This window comes from Apis cerana, linkage group LG3, assembly GCF_029169275.1.
Source record: "Apis cerana isolate GH-2021 linkage group LG3, AcerK_1.0, whole genome shotgun sequence".
Lineage (NCBI taxonomy): Eukaryota > Metazoa > Arthropoda > Insecta > Hymenoptera > Apidae > Apis > Apis cerana.
In genome coordinates, this window is record NC_083854.1 from 8,921,247 (window position 1) to 8,946,874 (window position 25,628).

At 40.8% G+C, this 25,628-nt stretch overlaps 1 protein-coding gene across 6 annotated transcripts in view; it reads left to right on the forward strand.

Annotated features, from left to right (window-relative positions):
• Positions 1 to 25,628, forward strand: part of LOC107998100 (uncharacterized) — a 233,548-nt gene that overhangs the window by 49,753 nt on the left and 158,167 nt on the right. Inside the window, exon 1 of one of the 6 annotated variants that reach the window (XM_062072717.1) lies at positions 307 to 1,775. The exons of the other annotated variants lie outside the window; for them this stretch is intronic. The gene's annotated coding sequence lies outside the window, so the exon portion shown is untranslated. Of the gene's footprint in view, positions 1 to 306; positions 1,776 to 25,628 lie in introns of those variants that run through there. 6 annotated transcript variants of the gene reach the window in all.

Consider the following 25,628-nt stretch of genomic DNA (forward strand, 5'->3'; position numbering starts at 1 on the left):
GCGAGTGCAAGGGCGCGCTGGTGGGGAGGACGGTGAACGGAAGGAGGGGAGGATGGCGGTCATTAGTGCTACTAGGACACGGAAGCGAATCCTCGCCACCCTCCTCGCCCCTCCGCGTGGCCCGTTTCGCGACCCGCCACCGGTAACCACCCACTCTTTTCCATTTTCCTCTCTCGGTCCCTCTATCCGCCCTCTCCGCGTGTATGCATTTTCCACGCTCGTCCCCCTCTTTCTCTCTCTTCCTCTCTTCGTGTCCGTCTCCTCTCGTCTTCTTCCTCCTCGCCAGCCGTGCGACGCCTCGCGCGTCCGTGTATTATCTATATAACGCGTGGCCCGGGGGTGCGCCTGCACTCTGCAGCTGCACACACAAACCCCTTTTGCTCCGGAGCTCCGGAACGCGGAGAGAGTACGGAGAGTAACATCGACGATTAGGCCGCGCTCGCGACCTCGTCCTTGTCGGGCGGCCAAGATCGGGGCCGCTCGCTCGCTCGCTCGCCCGCCCGCTCGTTCGTTCGTTCGTTCGCTGGCTCGCGCGCGCGGTTTCTTTGCAACGATACAAACGTTTCCGCGGGATCGGAATGCGTTGACCCTTTCGCGGTCTACAGGCTTTGCGGATAACTGGATGGGTTGGATAACGATTCACGAACGGGTCACGTGTATCAGACGTGGATCCGCTTCGCGGAAACGGCGACTTGGTCGTGCGTCGATGGTGTGCACGATGTCGTGACGATGAACAATGGTAATATTTTTTTATGGAAGAATCATTACGCAAGGCAATTTCATGGAAATTTTAATGACGAAGAGAGGCAGTTTGAAAATCTATATAACGTTTTACGACTTTGTACGTCCGCATATTCAATTAATCGAATTCAATAACTTGAATCGTATATCATACGTTAAAATCCTCTCAAAAGAACTTTATAATCTCTCTTTAAAAACCGCTTAATGTTCATTCCACGACCAAACTATCGAAACAATCGCTAAATTTTCTCTTCGGCAACAACCAGCCCCCGTTATTGAAATCCACCGCGTTTCGCGAGTCACGTTTAAACCCCGTTTCACCGTGAAGCGTGATGGAAAAGCCGCTAGCTCGATACTCGATAATGGAACCGTAACGAGATTTTCATAAACAGATGCAAAACGGTGGCGGATATTTCCGTGGGAGGCGAGGATCGATAGAAAGCCGGTCGCCTTCCGTGGGATTTAAAGCCTGGTAATTGATTTCCTGGTGGGATTCCAGGGTGCACTGCGCCCTTTACCCTTTCGACGGCCGGGTTCCAGCCTACGCGTGGCTGGGCGTGGCGGGGAATCGTTGCGGCTGAGAAAATCCCGCGGAAGATATCTCGTCGAAGGTCAAACGACGTCCATTCCGCTTGTCGGCACAGTGTGGAGGACAATTGCGTCTCAAAGCGCGCCACTGCCACCCGAACACCAACACATCCAGCAATATTGATCAGCGGAGAACACGTATGTGCGTGTGTGTGTGTGTATACTGAACTTTGACATTTACCCCAGCCCGGCGAAAACGTTGCACATCCTGTACACAACGTTTCGCTTTGCACGAAGATTTAAATCTTAAAAATGGAGAACGGGGGAAAGGGAGGGAAGGGGTGATTCTTGAAGGGACATAGAACCTCGTGACTACGATCTTTGGGGATTCGAAGTCGAGGATGGAGTTTTTCTTTTTTCTATTTTCGTGATGTTTGCTCGTTTCACGAAGAGAACAATAATAAATTTTGCAATTTTTATTCGAGGACGAGGATTCGTAAAATTAAGTAAGTAAGATAATTATTGCAAACGAATGACAATTATTATTATATCATCATCGAATAGTAGATATTTTTGGTATTTTCTTTCGCGATAAAAATCTGAAATTACGTGTTTCACGCTCGGTCAATAATATAGAATCTGTTTCGGTATAATAAACGGTACATTTTGTCGGGCATCAAGATTCGAAAGGCGACCAAGTTCCATAGTCGTGAAAGGAAATTGTATAACAGAGACGGAAGCGGTAACAATTTACCGGGATCTCGTTTGATCGAAGACAAGGGATTCTGCCTGTTTTCGGCGACAAAGTTCCCGAACGAAATAACCATTAAGCCGGCTAGGAGGGAGAAACGTCAGGGTCGTTTTGGGTCAAGGCTGTTACACCGTCACCCTCCAACACCTTTGTCCACGCTTCTCAAGGTGATTCTCGGTGTTCGATGAATCTGGTTGATTCCCAATTTCCGCCTATTGGCAACCGACATCGAATGTCTGTAATTCTATAATTAGGCTCGCTTGTTAATTAGGGAACAGAGAGCGGCCCCATCGTGGCGAAAGTGGGCCGTTTACTTGTCGTGCTTTGGCTCCAAGTTTGCCTCCCCTCTGTTGATGAGTGAAGTTTCGTTGCTCAACCACGCTTCTCTGCTCCGTTTGATCGATCGACCGACATCGAGTGGATTCGGCCTCTGATTTAGCGGTTTCGTCGGTGGACCAAGATGAAAATCGAGAGTGCCGATACTTTGTCCAATTACAGAATAGACTATTTGACATTTGAAGTATTCCAGTTTTCCGATAAAAATCGTGGGATTATCATTTTTCTGAAAGTTTTTTTCCCAATTTCTTGTCTTTTCGCTATTTCGCTCTTCAATTTATTTATTACATTATAAATATCATAGGTTTTTGGAAGAAAGTTGTCCCAGAAAATCACTAGGTTTTAAACCATTCTTTCGTTTCTATCGATCATGAAACGATGAATTAGAACGAATTAGATTTTTCTTTCGATTTATTTATCCTCATTAATCTTTCTCGCTGCATCTTCAAAAAAATTTACCCTAATTTATCCTATAATCAAGACAAATTAGATCTTTAAACTGAATTTTCTCGTTCAATCTCGTCAAATTGGACCGAATCGTTGTCGTTCTTCGAAACGAAAAAAAGAAAAAGTTACTTATCTTAGGGATCACTTTCGATCTTGAACCTTAAATCTATCTTTCTCGGTATAAATTAGATTTTAAAACGAATCGACAAGATTTTCTCGCCAATCCAATTTTCCACGCGTCTCGAGATCGTCAAGCTCGTGGAAAGATCTTACGGTACCTCGTGTAACGTTAGTTATAACCAGCGCGTGTCGCAGCTGCGTACGACATTTGCGTTACACGTCGTTCGCAAGAGAAAGAGAGAGCGTCGCCAATGAAACGTGCAATTTAATTGAAACACGCTCGGTTCATGTGCATACGATCAACGTTGGTCGACGTGCGTGCCGCTCGCGAGTTGTTCGCGTGAGTAACGGAACGACCCGGAATGGTGCGGTTAACGCGCGTGAAAATTCACCTTGTTACCTGTACATTGTTGATTGTTGATTGTATGCTAAACAGCCTCGTGATTTGACAGACTGTTTGTGTACATTATTACTAGAAGAAAAGAATTGTCAGTTAAAAAATGTACGCGTTATTTCCTCGTGAATCGAGGAAGATGGAACTCGAGCAGAATTGTCACTTCGAAGTCGAACGATAATTATTATATAGTTGATATAAATTTGGCTACTGTTTAGTTACAGTTGACATTTGAACAACGAATTATCGAAGCGACTTCAATTATTAAATTTTACTCAACGTTGCTTCAAGTTATATACACAGTTGAGTTTTTCTTTTTTTCTAAGATGATCTTTGACTTTTGAAGTTATATGCAATGCGTTTGAAATTTTTTTTTTCTTTTTTTTAGAATAATATATGCATCTTTTGTTTCGCTGACCTTTTGACTCCTGGCGGGTAATTTTATAATACTTTTCACCTTTCGACTCGACGACTTTTCCCCTTTTCGCCGTGAACTCGTTTAGGTAGTTTTTACTTTAAGCTTTCAAGGGTTTTAATCTCCTTTAAGCATTAATAAAGGTTTGTAAAAAAGTTTTGGAAAAATGATAATGAGAGTTATATGTCTTTGAGAGGAGAGACGGGATTAGATATTTCAATTAATAATTTCTGAAACAATTTCCCCTCTCGTTTCTTTTCACGCGATGCGAAACACAATTATTATCAGTTCGAAAAATCATGAATTTTCAATATTGGGGATGATCTTTCCTCGTTTACACTCGATTAATTTAAAACAGCACGATCTATGTGTATAATTATTACTTCAATATTCATTTCCTTTTGGATCTCTTGAAGCTTCTAGAATACCAAAATGAGAATACATTAGCATGAAATATGTAACACATGTATATACATATTCATCAACTCCTGATTAACACGAGTCTTCGAAAATTCCCTTGAAAATTTCTTCAAACGAGAAAACTGCCGCGTAAGATGGATAATAAAACGATGAATCGCAAATTGCTCGGACGTCTGTCGAATATTAATCATCGGCGAATAAACTGCTTACCACTGATTGCCGTGTATTTAATCCTCCGCCCGTAAAACACTCGGCCAGACTTCCAACTTGATTCGTGCTCCCGAAATTTCCTCGGGACTCGATCGATCAATCGAGGGAAGGGGAGCTGGAACGCGTGGATTCCGTGGCGCAATTATTCGCGGGAAAAGCGCGACCTTGCGATAATGCATGGCCGCCTTCGCGTTGACCCATTTCGCTTCCCTCCCCAAAACGGGAATTTCCGTTACGCTGAATTATTACGCTCCGGGAATGGCGAGGGGAAGAAGAGGAAATTTCCTTCTCTCGCGAGAAACGTTGGTATTTTCAGCGTAATAACGATACCTTATCGATAATCTGAAACATTAATAGAGAATATCGAATTTTAATAACTCGAAGGAGGAATTTCGTTCGTCGATATATATTTAGAAATTTTGCGAATCTATATGATTTGAAACATCGAAAAATATCGTAAAGTTGTGAGGAAGATGGATGCCTCGTTAGAATAATTTCTCGGAAATTCCTGTTAATAGCCGCCGATTCGATCATTCCCCTTCGAAAACTTTCGAGCATGTACACGAAATGGGTAGACGTGGATTCGTTGTTAACGACAAAGATCTAAATATCCTCTCGAATCGAATGGAATCGTTCTTTCGATTCTTTCTTTCACGAAAATTACGCGTAGTTGCGTTCACAATCGCGCGAAAACTAGAGCTACCCGATCGGCGGGATCGAGTAATCGAAAGCTTCTTATCTCGTTCAAACGATATTTCGCGATCACGTGAGATTGGCGTGTGCAATGTGGCCGCCGGTCGAGAGCATCCTGGCACACGATCCCAACAGGAAGATATAAGCTGGTCTCGAGCAGAGGATGCTTCCGGAGCCGGCATCTCATATCAGGGTGCTCGATTTCCTGACCTCCTCCCTCCCCCTCTAGGTCCTCTCCCAAGTTAGGAGAGAATCCTAACGGGGGCCACTCCTTTACGGGGTCACGATAAGCATCGAGAGAGAAAGAGAGAGAGTTTCGAAACTCGTGCTCTCGTCATGGCGACGAGTGCACATTCGAGTGCAATCGTATTGGAGTTCCTCGATGCAACTCCTCCTCCTCCTCCCTCAACCCCTCGAATCGATAAAATTCATTCGAGATTATGCGGGACCGGTCACCAGATGGAAAATCAACGTACTTGGACCAACCAAGTTTCGACTCTGCGCGAACTCGTCTCTCCTCGATCGCCTTTCTCCATTTTTTCGATTCTGAAGTAGATATAAATACAATTTTCCCGAGGTACGGAGATGTGGGGATAAGCGTGACTCTTTTGTCCGTGAATATTTGAAAAATTTTGTGTTTTCTCTCGCGGCTATCCTTTTGCTGGATGTTGGATGAACGGGAGATTCCGTAATGTAAATAACTACGCAACTAGGAAATTCGTGTTGGCGTGTATCGTTAAATTAGAATAAAATTCGAGCAAGGAAGAAGCGTCATCGAGTGAAGAAAAAGGGTATACGATGACACGAGGGTTGTACACGCTAACGAGATATTTCACAACGGGAGGGGCTCTATAGTCCTCGTGGCGACAATTAATCCCGGGGGGATTGGGGGGTTGGGTCCGCGAGCACGAACAATTTACCTCGAAATTAATTTTACTCGTTCGACATCGACGCATCGTAGAAATTCGTGGCCTTTCTTTTTCCTTCCCCAAAATTCGAGATTGAAAACCAACTTTTTTTTTTTATCTATCAAATCGAACACACGTTCCTCCTGCTCCCCTATGCATGTACATCAATGACACGTTTTTTTTTTTCTTTAGGAATCGTACGAATCCGATATTCGTTCGTTTGATATTTTAGTTACAATTGATTTCAATACACTCGAATGATTCTTTAAATTAAATTTCGATTTTTATTAGCGAATTTTCATTTTTCTTTTTGATATTCCACAGTTGATAGATTTGTATTTAATTGTCGCGCGAATTTGGAAACTGGGTGCAGTTCATTTATTTCTGAGAGTGAAAGAAAATTATTTTGCAAGAGAGAATTTGAGAAAATGCGATGGATGTAAAATACAAGATATTAAAAAGTGAAGGTTAAAAGCTTTCCTTTCGATTACTCGATCCTTATTATCCGTGCAATTTCATTTGAAATATTGTTTTCGTCTTCGCCGATCTTTCCTCGTCCAATTTCGAATTAATCTAGTAGCACGATTAATTAATCCGTAAGAACACTTAGCCTTTTCCACGAATTCCACGGTGCGAACGTTCCATCGTCCCATCTGGAATCGACTCATTATTTTAATCCGGGGATGACGTCAGAAGCGTCAGCCATTGTTCGATACTCGGTACGAAATGGACGCCAATTTTATTCAAATTGGCGCAAATCGTCCTCGTGGAAACATGACACACACACATCGAATCATAAAACGTCGCCATGTGCCCCCTTCGACTTCAACCCTTTCCTCCTCCCTCCACTCTTCACATTTAATTATCCCGCTCATTTACGTAACCCAATTCCCGACTAAATTATTGCGGGGCCACCTGTTAAATCACGCATACAGCAATGCTTAATTGCCCCTTCACAATTCTGAATAAATCAACCGATTAAAAAGAACGAAGAGAAATCGAGTCGGTGAACAGGGAAACATGATCCGTGTTCGTCTTCTGCAGTGGTTAGAACGTTCTTGGATCTCGTGACGAATTACGAAGAATCAGTGTAGTAATGTAAGAAAAAATATCTTTTTATTATCTCAACGTTGATGTTGCTCCGTTAATATTCCGTTCTTTTATTATTATTAATATTCTGTATTTTTATTATTTTTATATCGATAATAATATTTAATATTTCTATTATTTTTGAAATTGGTATCAATATTCTTCTAATATTTCTATTTAATTTATAATTAATATTTGTATTCTTCAATATTAATACACATCCTTTATATATTATATTTCTATTCTTACAATATCATTGATATTAGTATTTTTCTAATATTCTTATTATTTTCAAAACAGTGCCAGCATGTTTTTTTTTTAGATTATTTAAAAAACAGAAAGGATAATGTACTTTTGCTAGGATTTACATTTTACAGAGAAACGGGAAATCAGTGATCGTCAATCTCAATTTACATTGTCTCTTTTCAAAACGTATACGCATCTGACGATAGAATTCTTTGCTCGGTATACTGATCAGGATGGCTTCTGTTCTTCCCAGTGCATCAGGGGTTGTTTCATACGGAACGCTCTTTGAAGCTTTGTTCGGGGAAAGTGGAGCGTCGTGTTCCATGGATCTACGGAGATTCGAGATTTTGCTACGAGCGCGTTGTTCAATCTTGCGGTTTCTCGAGCATCGCTGAAATTCGGGACACAACGTTCCACCAATCCTCAAGTTTTTTCACCGTGTACCATAAATCCTTTACGAAGATCGCTCCCAAAATGTGAAACGCTTTGTTATCTTTCCTGGTGTTTTCTTTTTTGCAGTCAATATTTCTTATTCTAACTAATTTATAAAATAATTTCTCGAGCCTTTAAAAATAAATTGATACAAATTTATCTAATGATATCTAAAAAAGAAAAATGTAAAAATTTTATTCTTATTGATTATTCTTATCAATGAAATAGAATTTTTGATCGATAAATAGAATATTGATATATATATATTTGTTGTTACCAATTAATATCTCGAAATTTCATTTATATTCGTGATATGCAGGTTATGCGAATTTACATTTTAAGCAGGGGACAGATTACCCTATATTCCAAACAAGCTGTAATTGCCAGCCACGAAACCGAAATTCGTTGAGCTTTCTTCGGGCCAGATTTAATCCAGAAATTGCCGTTTCCGTAACCACATCAAACGTACTCGTTCCCACGTAGCAAAATCCATTTAATTAATGAATTAATTATCGCGTACCGGTGTAATAACGATCATTAGTCCGTGGCTCAAAGCGTCTCGATTATTTACGTCAATTTCGTGCTACGATTGTCAAGACGACTGTCGAAAACACGTTTAACAACATTTCGTTTTCGCAAAATGTACACGCACGCACAGTTTACAATATAAAGTTCAACCCCGTTGACGCAATCTCCCTAAGATGAAAATAATTATTTCACGTGAAATTTAATTTCCGTTTACCCCGATATTTCTGCAAATTCCATTTATTTCGAACTCTTAATCATTACCAATATTGAATTCAACTTTTCATATACGAATTACACCCATCTTTCGGTTATATTTAAAGAACAAGTGTACAAAGTGGTTTCTATTTCTATCACTATACTCTATTACTAAAATTATCCTCCTACGTTAATCTTTATATTTTAGATTACACGTTGGTGAACAAAAAATTAAAAAAAAAAAATCGTAGCAATGTAATTCCTTCATCGTAAAATACTGGGAATTATTTCTCTCAATGGCTTCTTTTTTTCTACTTTAATCGCTTCCCTCCTATCTTCGCACGTAACGCTTCGAAATTGAAACCGACTCGGAAAATTTCATTCGCAAGATTCACCCTGATTCTCCCTGGTTCAACGTTCCTCTATCCAACCCTCGGAAATAAATAATTTTCTTGCACACGGCCGATGAGCCGTGCGATCGGAAAGTAATAAAACGAAAGTTCCCGGATGCTAATTACTTGGAAATCGTTAGACGGCGAATGGGCGATGCATCGCTTAAAGTCGATCCTGGACTTTATTATATTAGGATGAATCGGCGAACCGTGAGATAGTTAAGTAAAGTAGAGTTTAATGTGCTGAAAGGTTTAAACGGCGGCGAAGCGTGGAGCTTCTTTCGGCCCGAATAATTCCACAGTCCACCTTTTCCGCTATTAAATCGTCGGATAAAGGGATCCTGCTCTATGCAATCGGTCTATGCACGCTCCTGAATAAAGGAGGAAAATGGGGAAAATGAAAATTTTGCGCGAGATTTTAAAAATTTTTTTTCGAAAAATCATTTTTGGAAACTTGTTACGAATGAGAAATATCTTTAGAATTTGAGAAAATTTTTAGCGAAAATTTTAGAAATAAATATTTTTGGAATGTTATAAATAGAAGATGTAGACGTGTGTTTCTAGAATATGCGATTTTTAAATTACGGTAAATTTTATTTATTTTTTTTTATTTATTTTTTGATAAAAATAATTATCAAGTTTCCACCGTTGGATTTTTATTTTTATTAGACATTTATTATCAGCGATTTTAAAATTTTGAGATTAAATTTTCATTTGTAGAGAAAGGTATCTTATCTTTTGCAATTTATCGAGTACGCAGGTGTTTAAATAAATCTACGCAAAGATTTCAGGAAAAGTTTAAGAAATTTTTAAAAATCTTAAAAAAAATATAGTAATTGTTCCGATTTTTAACATCGAGAACTTCTCTTTCTCCATTTCTTATCGAATAAAAATTTCCATAAATTAATAACGTCACTTATCGTATTTTTATTTTCTGAGATATCAGACTTTTCAAGATCAAATTTTCAATCGTCCCAAATGTGATATCCAAATAGATCGTGTCACGATATTTATGATACACATTCGACTGTGTTATTCGCGACATGTTTGCTGCATTTTCATCGCAGAGAATCGGTGTTGCATTTACAAAGCAATGGATCAATAAGACCGTGATTCAAAATTGTTCTCGTGTCGAATGTAAAAGGAAACCAATCGATCTGGTGGATCCTAAATACGAAGATATCCTAATCGATTATTCGAAGACACGTTTGCCGTAATTAATTCTAATAAAATTAGCATTCGTGGATCAATGTCGGATACATTAGATATCGGTCGACGAGAAGAGACAGTTCGAAATTATCTTCTTGGGTCTAAGAAGAATATAAAAAGAACTTGATCGATCGATACTTCGGAAGATTAATCGAGACAAATTTATAGCGTAATATTGTAACATTTGAAAATATCGTTTTTTTTTCTTTTAGGAACATCTATGTGTGATTCATCTTCTCTTTATTTTCCATACGTTCGGAAGATACTGCGCACGATTAGATTAGGTTAATGTTCAACTGTCTTACTCATACGTTTAACATATTTGAAGAGATATGTGAATATTTTTGAGATATGTTTCACATGTTACGAACAATTTCTACTGTAATACATTTGCTCCCTTGTAAAGAATTTCAACCAAAATTCCGACAGGAAATCCGAACGCCTAAAACATGGTGAGGCGGGACGGAAGAAACGAGGGACGATCTATTTTCATTATCCTAATGAAATGAACACGCGTGCAAAAGGATACGTAAAACAAAATTTAAAATTCCGTAAAAAGGAAGAAGAAGAATTCCGCGTCTCTGCTAAATTTCTCATATTCCTCGAATAATTTACTTCTCGCTAGAACTCTCTGCTACAAAAAGATACAAATTTTAGAAGGAAAAAGACCATCCGAAACACCGTCAAAATTGAAACTGAAACGCGATACAAATTTTTGTCGAACGAACAAACGAAAAAAAAAAAAATAATAAAATGAATGAATAAAATAAAGAATCAAAGAAATATCCATACGTATCCCTCTGCCGCGTATCAAACGTCTCACAATTCGCACCTCGTCCCGATCGTTGGCCTCAAAAGAAGATCTGAAAAGAAGAAAACCTAAACCCAAACCACCGATAAAACGACAAAGGACAAAGAAGAAAAAGGAAAAGAGGCAACAATTAATTTTCAATGAAAATCACACCGCTCCTCCTTATCCAGTTGAAACAAGCGTAAACCCGGTCCACGCGACAGGCCCCTTTGTTTATCGCAAGAGACGACGCACCAGACCATTTCAGCTTATCCACCTCCTCCCCTCTCCCCTCCCCCGCACCCTCAACCTAGCGTTTCGTGAACAAACGATACTCTTTCCGCCCGGCGGAACACGGCAGATTCGTGAGTATGAAAAAGAATTGCCACCCCCTGTCCTCCTCTTTCTCCACCTCCTCCTCCTCTCACGGTCTCTCCTCCACACGGTCGACGGCAACAAGAGCTTAATCTCTGCAGCTTTTTTCCCTTTTCGAGTGCTACGAGGAGAGAAAAGGAGAGGAGGGGAGAGGAGAGGAGTGCGCGCATACAGCGGCGAACGATTCACGCAACCGGCAGGGATTATGCCCCTTTTCCAGTCGAAGATTCGGGGGGAGGGGGTGGAGGTGGAAAACGGGAACAGAGGCCGAATGGTTTTAGCGAAGTTTAACTTCGCTTCGCGCCACTTCTATTTTTCTTTGATTTCCCGCGCTCTTCGGATCTTTTTCGCGACGAACTCGCGATGAAAGGGTACCCTTTTCTTTTTGGAGGGATGTTTCTGCTCGATCGTGCTTTTGTTACGTTTGTTACGTTATTATTTAAGCGCGATATTTAATGGGAATAACGAGTAGAAAATTCTTTTTCTTCGAATTATATCGATATTACGTTACAATTATCCATTAGAAAAAGAGAGAAGAAAACTCTTATTTCCAACAAAGTTACGAGCGCCGAATGCTCCAAAGTCCAGAAAATCACTCGTATCTTCCCCTCTCTCATCCCTTGGTATCCCTAACCTAAGACCTTCGTTCGTTGATGAAAAGGAAAGGGAGGGCCGGTGCGCCAAAAGGCCGGCGCGTCCAACGTCATCGTGAAAAGAACACGTCGACGTGAATCGGCGATCCCCATCCCAACCTGGACGTTATTAATCCACGCCAGGGCCCGATTCAACCCTTTCGCAGCAAGGATTATCCCCGTAATGCGGCTCCTTTCGTAGATCCGTCGTTCCTCCCTCCCCCAATCTCTCTCCTCCTCTTCTCTTCCTCTTCCTCGCCCGATCTCGTTCCTGGATCGCTACGGAGGGATGCGGAAAACGCCCCGTTCAGCGGGCACGAGGGGGCGCAGGAGGGTGGAGAGGGCGTCCGCGCGATACGTAGAAAGCACGCTCGCCTACTATACGCGAATTGGGTCACGAGCCAGCTGAGGGGTGGCCGAGGGGTTGGGGAGAAAAATAGCGAACGGCTACGAGAATGAGAGGGGTGAGCGTACATCGATCGCGATTGTGAGCTCGACTTTTGCCAGGTCGCCGACGAGGGTGGTAGTAAACAAGCGTGGAGACGAGGAGGCTTTGTTAAAGAGAAGGACTCGTTTCTTTTCGACCTCTCTTTCTCTCTCCCCCTCTTTCTTGTTTTATTCCCCTTTTTTCCTATGTTCTTTTCGCGGTTTATTATCGCGGTTTGATTCGTTAGAGTTGTTGTCGCTCTTTAATATGTGCACCTTTTTTTTTTCAGAGGGGTTGGAAAAAAGGCTATTGCTGCGGGAGAGGATTGCGAGGGTGGGAGATGGTTTATGGACTGACTGGTCGCTTTGTTTCGTTCTGTTCTGTATTGTTCGGTGCGGGATCCGTTTTTTTTTCTTTTTCCGTTTGTATCGACGTTGTTATTATTTTACGCAACGAAGGAAATTGTATTTTTCTTACGATTAATTTGAAATCATTCGTTTATTCTCAATTTTTTCGCCATCGATCATCCCTCGATTTTGAAAATATTATTACGAAAATTTCTCCAATGCCAATATCCGTGGGTGGATATGATTTATAAAAGGGAGTTGCATTTCTTTGTATCGATGTTTTCATTCTCATATTTTCACCCAAAGTATATTCTCTATACGTTGGATCGTTTCGTTTCGTTACAAAGTTATTAGATTTTTTTTCCCCGTTCGAAATCGTGACAGTGGAGCGCCATTTCCTCGCTTTTATCGTTTTTTAATGGAGTCCGTTGCGAGGTGATAAATATAAAAGTGTGGAATAACTCACGCGTTATTTCGCTTCGTTTTACTATTTTTTAATCGTGGCGCGATGTTTTCAGAACGAAACAACGAGCATATTGATGAAACCTATTATAGCTATTTATTTTTCATTATGTTCTTATCCCGTAAACACACATTAATAAAAAATAGATACAGTCTCTTTTTATTCTTCCCTTTGTCCCGCATTTTTTTTTTTAATTTATCCATCCCGCTTTCAGACCTTTTTTATACATATCCCGATAAAAGTGGCAATTCGCCAACCAACGCGAAAATGGACCGTAAACGCGTGCACGAGCAATCAGGAATGACATTCATACCTTCTTTTATTCCCCCGATTTTTTAAGACCGTTTGTTCTCCTCGCGTTTCGACGTATCCCTCTTTCGAACGTCGAATTCATAACGCTAGATGCAGCTAGAGATGAATCAATCGAAGAGCGCCGCATTGAACACGTACAATTTGAAAACCGTTAATACTTATCCTATATCGATTTCGCAATTTAATACATCTTCATCTTCAATTTCCATCTTCGACACGAGAGATATTCAAATCGAGACAGTGCCACAGGCGAAATCCTCGAATCGATCCCCGAATCGATCACAGGCGAACGAAATTCAGGTCAAGAGATAAATCGAACGTTCCCAAATCTCTTCGTCCCATCGTTTCGTTCCTCCCCCACGTTGAGGGAAGAATCCAACCAAAACTTCCGCGAGATCGCGCCACCTCCGCGCCTCACGCATGACGCGCCTCCGCCACAACGCACACTTTCACCCACGATATTTCGCTCGTAAAGGATCCGAAAATCCATCCCCCGGAACTCGAATCCTCGTCTTTCGCTCTCGTAATATCGGCGATGGGGACGAGTCACGTTCCACGGGTCGTGGAGATATCGATTCCCCATATCGAATGGATCGTTTCTCTCTCTCTCTCCGGAGGATCCAGAGTGCAATTTGCGTTCGGGAGACGTGGAGGGAGCGTTTATTCCGCGCGTTTCAAACCCTGGAGGCTTTATGGCTGCGTATCACTCAGTTTAGGGGATGACGGAAGAGAATCGTCGCGATAGTGTTTGCACAGGCGTATGGCTCGACCGAGCTAATAAAAGCTCGGGGAGAAATAGGGGAGGGGTGGAATTTCACCTGGAATGGAAACGTTATGTTAAACGTTTTCATTTATCTCTGCCTGTGGTGGATAACTCGGTGTGCCGAGGGAATTTCTTTTTTTTTTTTACCTTTTTTTCTTTTTTATTCTCGTAGATTAGTGCGCGGAAGAGGAGGGGAGGGAGGGAGGGGGCGAAGTGGAGCGGTTGGCGTTATTCTCGAGTATAGGGCATAGGAGTCTAGTAATTACTTTTCGTGGTGTGGAACGGCGATAACCGTTGTAAATGATCACTGGATGCAGGAAGTTTGATAATTTATTTGTTTCGAGGGGAGAGGGAGAAGGGATGGCTGGGTGTGCGCCAGTGATATTTGGTCCCGGGCCAAAATTGGTCGTGATCTGACCCATTGTTGTTTCCAAAAACTCGAACATTTCTTGCGAGTATTCATTTTTGCCAGTGTATTCTTTCTTCCTTGCTACGTGATTCGTTGATTTTTACGACTTTCAAATGTTACTTTTATTATAGTTACAAGGAATGATACGGTTTCTTGCTATTTGTTTCAAGGCCACCGAAATCAGTGAACCGGCGCGGAGAGAGAAGCGAAAAATATCGCAGGATTGATATTCGTGGAAACAAAAAACACAAGTTCAATAGCGAGCGCTGATTTCAGTTATTATCATTATTTTTTTCTTTTTTTCTTCCTCTACACTCCGAGTTGAAAAGGAAGGCCGAGTTCAAATAAGCAGTGTCACGACAAAGAGAAGAAATTTCGTTCTTCGGGTAAACACTGATGAGCCAGCCGCTCTCACATCGGCCCCTTTGTCGCATTTTACGCTTTTCATTCGCCTTTCAGCCACCCTTTCACGTCCTCGTCCTTTCATGCGCGCTCACGGCCATATTTCCAATCTACCGATTTATTGTAGTCTACTTACGTTTCGTTGCGCATGCATCTCGCGAATCTTGGTTCACGGTTAACTTCCTATTCGAATGCTGGCCGCATTTTTCTCTCCCACGATTGTGATTGTCGCGCGATTTCTTTCGATATTGGCCAAGATCTCTGAGGCTGACGTGGATCGATTGTTCCAATAGGGGAAACGCGAAATTCAATCCTTGAACAACGAATTATGATATAAATTTATTGGTAAAAATAATATATAATAATCGTACGAAATCATTCGGATTTTAATTTCAAAACAGCTCAAAGAAATTTGATAGGAATTCGAATTTCACGAATATCTCTCGCAATTTCTAGAATCCTGTTACTTTGGCAATTCGGGCTTCGTGTAAATTATCATTTTCATAATTCGACCACGCTTTTTATCCCTTCAAAATTATTCTCAATTTTCTAATCTACATCACAACTCGGTAGAAATTTAAATCCAAACTTGCGTAACTCGTCAACGAAGCGAAATAATCGCACAAAAGATTTTAAAACAATCCAAACAAATTTGTTAGGAGCTCGAATTTCACGGATATCTCTCATAATTTCTATAATCCTGTTCCAGTTCAAAATCCGTCCATCCCTTTCCATCCCGTCCTCTAAATTTTTTAATCTACATCACAACTCTCGATTGGAAATTTAAATCCAAACTTATTCTAACTCGTGAGACAACGAAGCGAGACAAAAGAATAATCGGGCAAAAGGCCAATACCGCCCTTTTTATTATCATAAAGAAACTCGCAGCCCCTTCTTCGAGAGGAGGAGCGACACGGTGGCGTAGTTTCGCATTTACGATTATTATAATGGCGGCCGGTGAGCTCCATTATGGGATGGCCGTCGCGTTCCTGCTTTCCATTAGGCCATTTTTTTTTCTTCTTCTTTTTCTTTTCCTCCTCCTCCTCCTCTTCTTCTTCTTCTTCTTCCTCTTCTCACCCTTCCGTATCTTCCGCTTCTTTCTTTCACAATCGCTGTAATAAACCGCGCTAAAACGCAGCTATAAGCAGCCTTCCTAATATCGCGGTGACTTTGCCAGATGGCATTAATAACGTGCCTTTAGCATTCATGGCTCTGGCTTCCCCTTTTCATCCTCTGGATAATCGTTCCTCCTGGATTCCGCCTTCGATCCCAAGACGTTCTCTCTTTCGTCAGAGACAATGATCCGGATTTGTTCCTCGTGGATGGTACTTAAGTCTTTCTCTCTCTTTCTTTCTCTCTCTTTCTGGTTTTGATTTTCCAGGGATGGAAGTTGATTGAGGTTTTATTACGAACGAGATCTTTGGGAGAGGGTGTGGATTGGAGTGTGGAATTGAAGGCAATTGTTGTTCGATTGGATGCGATTAATCGACTATAGATAACTTTGTAAAAAATATTTATAATAATTTTTAAATTTTACACTATCAGATTTGAAGATTTTTGTTCCTTTTTTTTTGTAGAGAGCAATATAGCAATCGATTTCGTAATTTAAATTGTATTTCTATGAAGATTTTTATTTAATCTTGGAATTATTTTTATAGGATATTAGGAGGTCTTTAAAGTGTAATATCGTTGCTACTTATTTTCCTATAGAATTTATCGATTCGCGCTGTGTATGGAGATTATTGCAGATATTAAGTTTCAATTACACTATGCATACGAAATCGTTATTAAATGTTATTGCCAGTTGCAATAAATCGTAGAACGTATAGACGCATTAAATTTTCTAATATTGCGCCTCGTAACGAGATGAAATATTTTACCTAATTATTATTTAATATTTCGCTTATTGGTGTAGCGTGTGACGATTGTAACGACGTTAGACGCGGAATAATAACGTCAACGATAATATCAAATTTATAGAATAATTAAACGATATATTATAATATCGTCCGCTTAATCACACCATTTCGAATAATATTTTAATATCTCATCAATAACAATTGTGAATAATATCGTAACAATTGTATTACACTATTCGTCCAATTAACATTCTTTCCATATTTAATCAAATTTTGAATAATTACAGTTACCATTAGATTATCCATCCACACCGAATATTACCCCGACAAAATAGCGCAATCGTATCGAAAGAAACGAACGAACAAGAAAATTTAAACGTAAGAAAAAAAAGAAGAAGAAATGAAATTTTTTTAAATTAACCTTCCACTACTTCTCGCTCTCGTACTTTCGTACTTTTTTCCACCCCTCCTCCAAACTGGGACAAAATTACAACAATACGTCAGAATTACGTTTCCACGCCGTGCTACCGAATTTCGAACAAAACGCCACCCTCTTGTGCCCGTATCGCGTCGCGATAAAATAGAAACGAAAGCAAATAAAAGAAATGCCAACAAACCAAAATACAGGGAGAGGGAGAGAGAGAGAGAGTGAAAAAAGGAAATTCGTACAATTTTTCACAAGAGAGATCGAACGAATGGTGTTGGAACGATACCGGCATCCCCTCCCAAACCGTCCGTCGATTCGATTCAACAATCGAGCCCGATCGTTTCGCTGCTCGAAAGTAAATAAACGCGCGACAAAACGAGCGCGTGTATCGCAGCCGAATAATGTTATCGGTGATCGTGCAGCGGTCCGCGTTTGAACGAGTCCGGTGTAGATTAATTGGCAAACTTCCGGTATAGCGCTTCTCCAACCCCCCGCGCCCGGAGTTTAGTTATGCGCATAACGGATGGACACAGGGACCGGTCTCTACGTGCAAATTGAGCGGCGACCGCGCTCGCTCCCAAATAAAATATGGAAAATATGGAAAATTCCACCTTCGTTGTCGTCCAGAAGAGATTGTCTTCTTCTCCTTCTTCCTATCTTTCTATCCACCGATTTTTCTTCGACTCGGATCGATGATTCTTTGGTTTGTTTCTTGTTAGATCCGCAGGGAGGGGATTCGAGGGTGGAAGATTTTTACGATTGTCGATTCCTCTTTCTTCGGTGTAGGAAAATTTGTTCAACTTTACGTTGATATTCTCTTCACTTGGGATAAAGTGAAATATGAAATTCGTCATCGATTTGTAGTTCGAATAGAATTTTATCGTTAGAGAATTGGAGAATGTAAAATCAAGTTTTTTCGATAAGAATTAACGATTTAATAATCGATTCGAATCTTAAATAAAATTTCGAACGAGAATTTAATTTTTATTGAAAAGTCGCGACGTGGAAAGTTTTCGACAACGAATATTGGATTCGACGTGGTTTCATTGTATTAATATTGATATAAAATTTAAAAATTCTCATCACGTTCCTTAATCATCCCGATCCAAATATAAATCCATTTCATTTCCTCTTTACTCGAGCAAAAATCCCGTCCAAAAATAAATCCGGGAAATTCTCGTCTTCTCACGTGATCAAGTGAAAGTGTCCAAAACCGCGGTCAAGGAGAGTGGGTTGTCCGTTTCAATTCACCTTCTTCCGCGGTGGCTCGGTTAAAAAGTTAAAATTCTAAAAGGGATGAAAATTACCGTATCAACGGGGGATGAATATTTCACGTCACGTTGGATTACATTCGACTCGAGGGGTTAAAGCCCGTCTGTCCTTTTCTCGACCTTGCCCACCCCCACCGAAATACGTTTAAAAATCGGCTGCTCGACAGTTCCAGAAGAGAAAGGCCAGCTTCGCGCTCTGCTCGAATCGATAAACGGGGGTTGCACACTCTGCCTTTGCCTCTCTCTCTCTCTTTCTCTCTCTCTCTTTCTTTTTCGTCTTTCTCTCTCTCTTTTTTTCTCTGTCTGTCTGTCTGTCTATCTCTCTCTCTCTCTCTCTTCATCGTTTCCGCCATCTCCGGACACCCTTAAGAGAGAGAACGTGAGATGGCGGTTAAAGGTCAAGGCCAAGCTATTTCCTGCACGACCGAGCCTCGAATCTGCGAAGGTCCAACGAGAAAATGGGGGATGATACTGCGTGGGCAAGAGGAAGGACTGGGGGAGCATCGTGACGAATCAACGTCGTTCGTCGAGCATGTTTTTTTCGTGATATTTCTCGTGATCGTTTGCGGAGATCTATTTGGATATTTCGTTCTTTTTCGATACAGGGAAATGAAAGGAAGATACGTACGAATCTTTTGCCGTGGGAGAGAGGTTTTGCGTGTGAGAGAGAAGGATATACGATGGCGGATCGAATATGATTTTCGATTTTCGAGAAGATAAGTGGATTTGAGTGGATTTGAGTGGATTTGAAATAATAATAATAATAATGATGACGATAAGAATGAATTGTGAAATGAAATGTGTGACATAAAATTAAATGGAAGGTGTTGGCAGAAAGTGGATAATATCGAAGAATTGTCACATTTATTCTACGGATATTTGCATAGTCCGAGACGAATTATTTTATTAATTTTGCGTCTAATACTTGTTAATTTCAAATGTAAATAACGAAGGAATACCAACTATAAATATTCATTTCGACCACGATTGATAATCGCCCACTGTTAATCGTGAAATTAATGAAAATTAATACTAAAAAAATTTATATATGTATTAAAAAAAAAGAAATGATAGTTTAAGCCAACAAGTGAACACAGAATAAATTAGAATTACATAGAATTATCAACGATATAAAATTGATATTTTCCACTATTTTAATGAATTTATTATTATTATTATTATTGCAAGATTATTTCAAAAATATGCACACAGCAAAGACAACACAAAATAAAGAAAAAAAAAAAAATAACGGGATCAATGGGATGGAGGGAACAAACAATCGAATCTGTGGATTTCGAGATCCGCCTCGCCCCTTGCGAGTTCAAAGAATCGCGGAAGAAATCACGAGGCGGAAGCGAGAGAGGCTCTGGAAGTTCGCAGACGTCAGGAGAGGACACAGCGTGAGTTAGAGTCGGCAAATGCAAAGTTATGGCTTGCAGAACACTTTAAACAGTCGTAAAATATGAGACTGCGACGAGCGTCGCCAGTGCACCGGTTCCCCTTGTGTGTCTCCCCTCCCTCCCTTGTTCCAACTCCGAAGAGGGCGTTTCTGCGGCGAGAAAAGAAGTGGAAGACACAGGGGGGAAGAAAATATTGTGACCGTCGAGCATCTTGTGGGCTTTCTCCGACGCAAAAAGTCGCGAGCAAATTCGCTCGAGGACGAAACGTGGAGGATGAATTTTGCGATGGATCGAGTCCAAAATTAGTTCTTTTGAACGATGAGTGTTACGTTTTTAATTCGAGTTTGGTACTTCGAGTTCTCCTTTTACGATTGTACCTCGTTGAAGAGGTATACTTTGTTATTGAGATTGGATTATTCCTTTTTTTGCCTTTTTGCTTCCTAATTGTTTCCGTTTTGAGATTAAGATAACAACACCTTTTTCCTATCGTTTCGTAGAATTAGGTATAATAAAGTTTAAATGAATGATATTGTTCATTAAAATTGAATGAATGGTATGAATGGTAGGAAGCTTACCGTTACCGTCGAATCGATAATGATAATATTAGAAAACAATATCGCAGGTCTATTAAGCTTTTTCCTTCTTCACTAGATATTTTCTTCTTGTTCGCATGCTCAAAGGGTTATTTTTAAAATCAATTAATCCTGAAACTGTGTTAAAGGGTAAGAGTGATAATGAAATATCTGGTTTTGAATAAATGATATTGCAGCCACTTCTTCAACTTTTTTTTCTTCTCTTTCTGTTACTTTTTATATATATGTTGCACGAGGATATAGTAAATTTCGAAAGTGGCTCGAGAATAATGAATATGATATGCACACGAAATGGCGTTTTATTACGTGACCGGTGGTTTCCTCGTTGGAAAGACGTTGTTTTTCTAAAGCAGACAACCAACCCCGCTTTCTTTCGTGGCGGAAAGCACGGCAAGATTCGTTCAATTTATCCTCATTCATAATTCAACGATCCAAGACGCGATCCTTGCGAGACGTTTACTTAACGAAAGGAAGGAGCTGCGCAATATCCCGGTATTTCGTGATACCAGCCTTTTTATTTGAGATTCATTTACGATGATTGGGGAATGAAGTTCCGGGAAAGTTGAAATCAGTTTCATTTATGCGATATTGCATTTTGAAATTTCTTCCTTTTTATAATTTTATCAAATTTCCTCTAATTTTACTTATCTTCCAAATGATATTCCGTTAAAATTCAATGAAATATTTCGATCTATCTCTGTTTTAAACCTCGTATATTTTCTTATATAATAATTAACGGATAATTTTCCCTCTATCGAGAAAATGCTTACTTTCGATCAAATTGGAAATGAAGTAAATATTACGGTTAATAACAATATAATTTTCTCTATCAATTAATTCGAGAGTGGCAGAGAAGTTCAACGCGACCCATAACAAGGAGCCAAAACTTCAATCAAATTTCCAATTACCGCACACAACTATTTACCACTTAATTAAACGTCCCCATTAAATCCAGGGACAACGATAGGTTTACAACTACCCACCCCTTTCACCATAGACCACTTCGCGAAACCGCATCAATCAAAATCCACAACTCATCGACACCAACCCAAAAAGTGCCCATGCACTTCTCCGATCCCATTATCTCTAAACTCCCAATTCAATTCATTATTCACACCTTTCGAATACGAACTTCCCTTCAAATGTATAACAATATCAAACATTCTTACCTTCCCATCCCATGTAAAAATTGTTAAATTTCAAACAAAAGTTCTACCATAGCTCCAATACTTTCCTTTAACAACAAGACACCATCAAACGACACCAAACATTCTTCGATTTTTCGATAACATTCAGCGTCCCGTTTCAAAAACTTTCGAATCTCCTAAACGAAAATTCCGCTGCGAAGAATAGAATCGAGAAATTTAACCCTATCCCTTTTCACTCGCATCCCCTTGCCCTTTTTACTCCCTTCTCCTTAACCTGCAGGCCAGTTCCGGTTATCCTTAACCGACCAGAGAAGGCCTTTAAAAACCTGGCAAGATGGCCGACGATACGTAGTGTAGGTGAGTGCACGCCCACGCGATCCTGCGACCACCACTACCGCTTTTTCACCCCCTTACCCCTGGCTGCGTCAGCCTCCTGGTTCCACGGATCGACAACGGAGAGGCAAGAAGTGGCCAGCTTTGCATAAGAGGGAAAACACTGGCGCCACTTTCTCGCCTCTCTCTCCCCCCTCCCCTTCTTGTCCTCGATGCGGCTCCTTGCGACTTCGTTTAATGGGAGAACGATGTAGCCGGGCTCGAGGCAGGTTGGGTTCGGCGATTTTTGGTCGGAGTATTGCTCGATTGAATGGCGGTTGAGTTTCGGCGATGAGGTTCATTTGCCGAATTCTGAGGCGAGCTGGGACGAGGTGGGTCAGCGAGGGGGTGTTTTGTTGTTGGCGGAGATGTGGCAGGCTTGTGTCGATGGCATTGATGCATTGCTCCGTTTTAATGACTTTCTTGCCCGCTTCGTTCGCTTCGATTTCTTTCGAAGGGAGGCGTGTGTCGAATATACGATAACAATATATATCTCACTAAAGTTTAGAAAAATCGTGAAATCTGCTTCGAATTTTTTATGTACACGCCAATAAAGTGATCCGAACTGGCGACGGAAGTAGCTGGAATAAAAAAAAAGCAGTTTAAAAATTGTTGTGGGAAAAAAATATCCTATTTAACGAAAAATCCCAACAACGAACAGCATCCTGCGATTTGTTTAAATTCATCTTCCGCGATTCAATTCGTCCCCTCTCCCCTCCTCGGTTGAAAATCATCGAGTCGTGAAGCGACCTATTTCCGCGGACAATGAAATCGTTCCGAAACAACCCCCTCTTCGGCAAGGGAATCACATTCGCGGCCACAAAGAGCTGAAACGAGAGTAGGCGAAAGTCGGGTAAGATCGTCGCGAATCAATAATACCGGTGGTAAAACGTTAACGAGGCATTAAGAGGTCGACCAAAACGTTAACGATCCGTAAATAAATCTACGATGCCACTGTCACGGCCAGAGAGGAGGGGAGAGGGAAGGGGAGGCAGTGACTGGCATTCGAATGGAATTAGGGGTTGGAAAAGAGTGGACGAGCGCCGATTTTAATTGTTTCAACCTGGCTGTGATCGTTCACCCTTTCGAAGGGAATCGTCGAATCGAGGGAGGGTGAAATTGATATTCGATCGAAAAAAAATTTCGATTTCTTTCGTTGGAAGAAATTGAACTAATAAGAAATATGTCCGTTCCGCGAGGAATAATTTTGAAGGGACGAAAGTTTGTATTTTCCAGCTGAGAGGTGTTTGTCTTTTCTTTAACGGAAGATTTGGAAGGAGGTTGAACAACGTTTGCAAGAGTTGACCGAGGACTCGAGATACACGTCGAGTGGTTGGAAGTACGATCCCTTGAACCAAGGGGTTGTTTGCCCGCGATTTTTAACCGGCTCTTTACCAACTTTCTTCGCAAAAACATTCGTAATTAACACAAAACGACAGATTTCGCGATTTGCAATTTTTATTCATTTATTTTTCACTTCGAACAAAAAGACTTGAAGTCGCACTCGATTGAAATTTCTACAATTTCTATCAATTTCTTCCAACTTACAAGAACAATTTTCAAATTTTTTGTCATCAACTATATCTTGCGAGAAAAGGCGCAATATAATACCTCGCAAAAAATGTTTGGCATCGACTCGACAACTGTCCGTCATTATGTTTCACGTAACATAGCGTAATTCAAGGATTCAATATTATTCGACAAACGTACAATTTCTGTGTCACAACGGAAGACATTCGCCAATATTTCAAGAAGCTTGGTCGTCAACTCATAGCGAATATATATATATATACATGTATACATTCGCAACTATAATTACGCGAAGGCGTGAGTGGAGCGAGATCTCGGAGGAGGTATGCATCGGTTGGCCGATGTGTCGGTCCGTTCAAGGCCGCTCGATCGAATCGCCCGTGATAATTCCGACGTGCTCGTAACCGGTCGCAGCTGGCCGTCTTTGTCGGATGGACGACGGGGTGGGACGAGGCCCGGCACGAAGAGCGTCGGGACGCGCAGTTACCGAATAGAGGTCACAGCGCCTCGTCAATAACGGCGCTGCTACGTCGACGCGGCATCGTGAACGGCGACAACAGCCGAGAAAAGCCCTAAGAACCAGCCGGCAAAACGGAGATAGCGCCACGTCGCGACAATGGAACCACTGACACGGTTCCGCTCGCCACGCTCACGCGACCAACCCTTTTCTCTTTATCCTCGGAATATTTACCCGAATTTCGCGAGAATTTCTGTTTTTTTTTGTTTTGTTTTCCTTCTCTCGAAGATTACGAGGAAGAACAGAAGGATCGATTTTTCATTCTCTCGTCGGTAAGAAGAGATTTCTCCCTTTTTTCGATCAATTATTGCGAGGACGATGATGAGAAGAATCGATGTGTTTCGATTTACGACTTTCTGTATTTCACTGTAAATTTCTTTTTCGACGAAGATTATAGAAATGAAAGAAGAATCGATCTTTTTCTCATCGGTAAGAATATCCCTCTTTTGATTATGAGGAGAAGAATCGATTTGTGTTTTAATGTAGATATTTTGCGTCTTTCTTTCTGTAAATTTTCTGTAAGAATATTTCTTTTTAGTAAAGATTATGAGGAAAGATTATGAAGAAGAATCGATCTATGTTTAAATTTTCACTGTAAATTTCATAAGAATATTCTTTTTTTTCTTCTTCTTTTTTTACGAAGATTACGAGGATGATGAGAAGAATCGATCTTTTTCCCGTCGATAGGAATTCTTTCTGGCAAAGATTACGAGGATCAGGAAGAGAATCGATCTTTTCAGCTTAGATATTTCGCGTCGTAAATTTCGTAAGATTTTTTTTTTGCTGAAGATTATCAGGACGATAAAAAATTGATCTCTCCTTCAGTTTAGATATTCCGTGTCTTTCGCGTCTTTTACTTTTAAATTTCGTGAAAATTTCTTCTTTCGACGGAAATGACGAGGAGATCGTTTTTCCCTCATCGATGAGACTATCCCTTTTTAAAAAAGAAAATTATGAAAACGATAAGCATTTTCCGTCTTCTCTCATCGGTAAAAAAATTATAGAAATAAATTCAATTTCCTAGTACATGATTGTCTCTAAATTACGACGATAAAATCTTCTTTTCATTTCATTTAAAACAGAAATAACGAAAAATTTCAATGTAGGCAAACCCTGACTCTTCAACCCTCCCCCTTTCTTTAAGAGGATTACTCTTACGCGGCAAACCGTCTTCAAATTCTTCCAGACACCTCGTAACATAAGGTTCACTTACCCCACGTTAATAAAACGTGTACCACGGGGCGGAACGGGTTGTCAGCCGGGCGTTAGAGGGCGAATTCCCCTACGACGACGACGCGGCTGGGGCGGGGGAACTGTCCCAGTTGTAAACCGAGTTGCGATATATCCCGGTCACAATGCCGGTCTCCTGGAAAGCGGAATTATTTGTCGAGGCACGAATGCTCGCGGAAATAGTTTCCACGAGCGGCTCAGACGTATTGATTTTCGCGTTTCCCGCACCTTTTTTCCTCGCCACCGATCTCACCGCGCTTCGCATTCTTCGCGGTCGCGTCGCGTTTCCTCCCATTTCTTTCTTTCT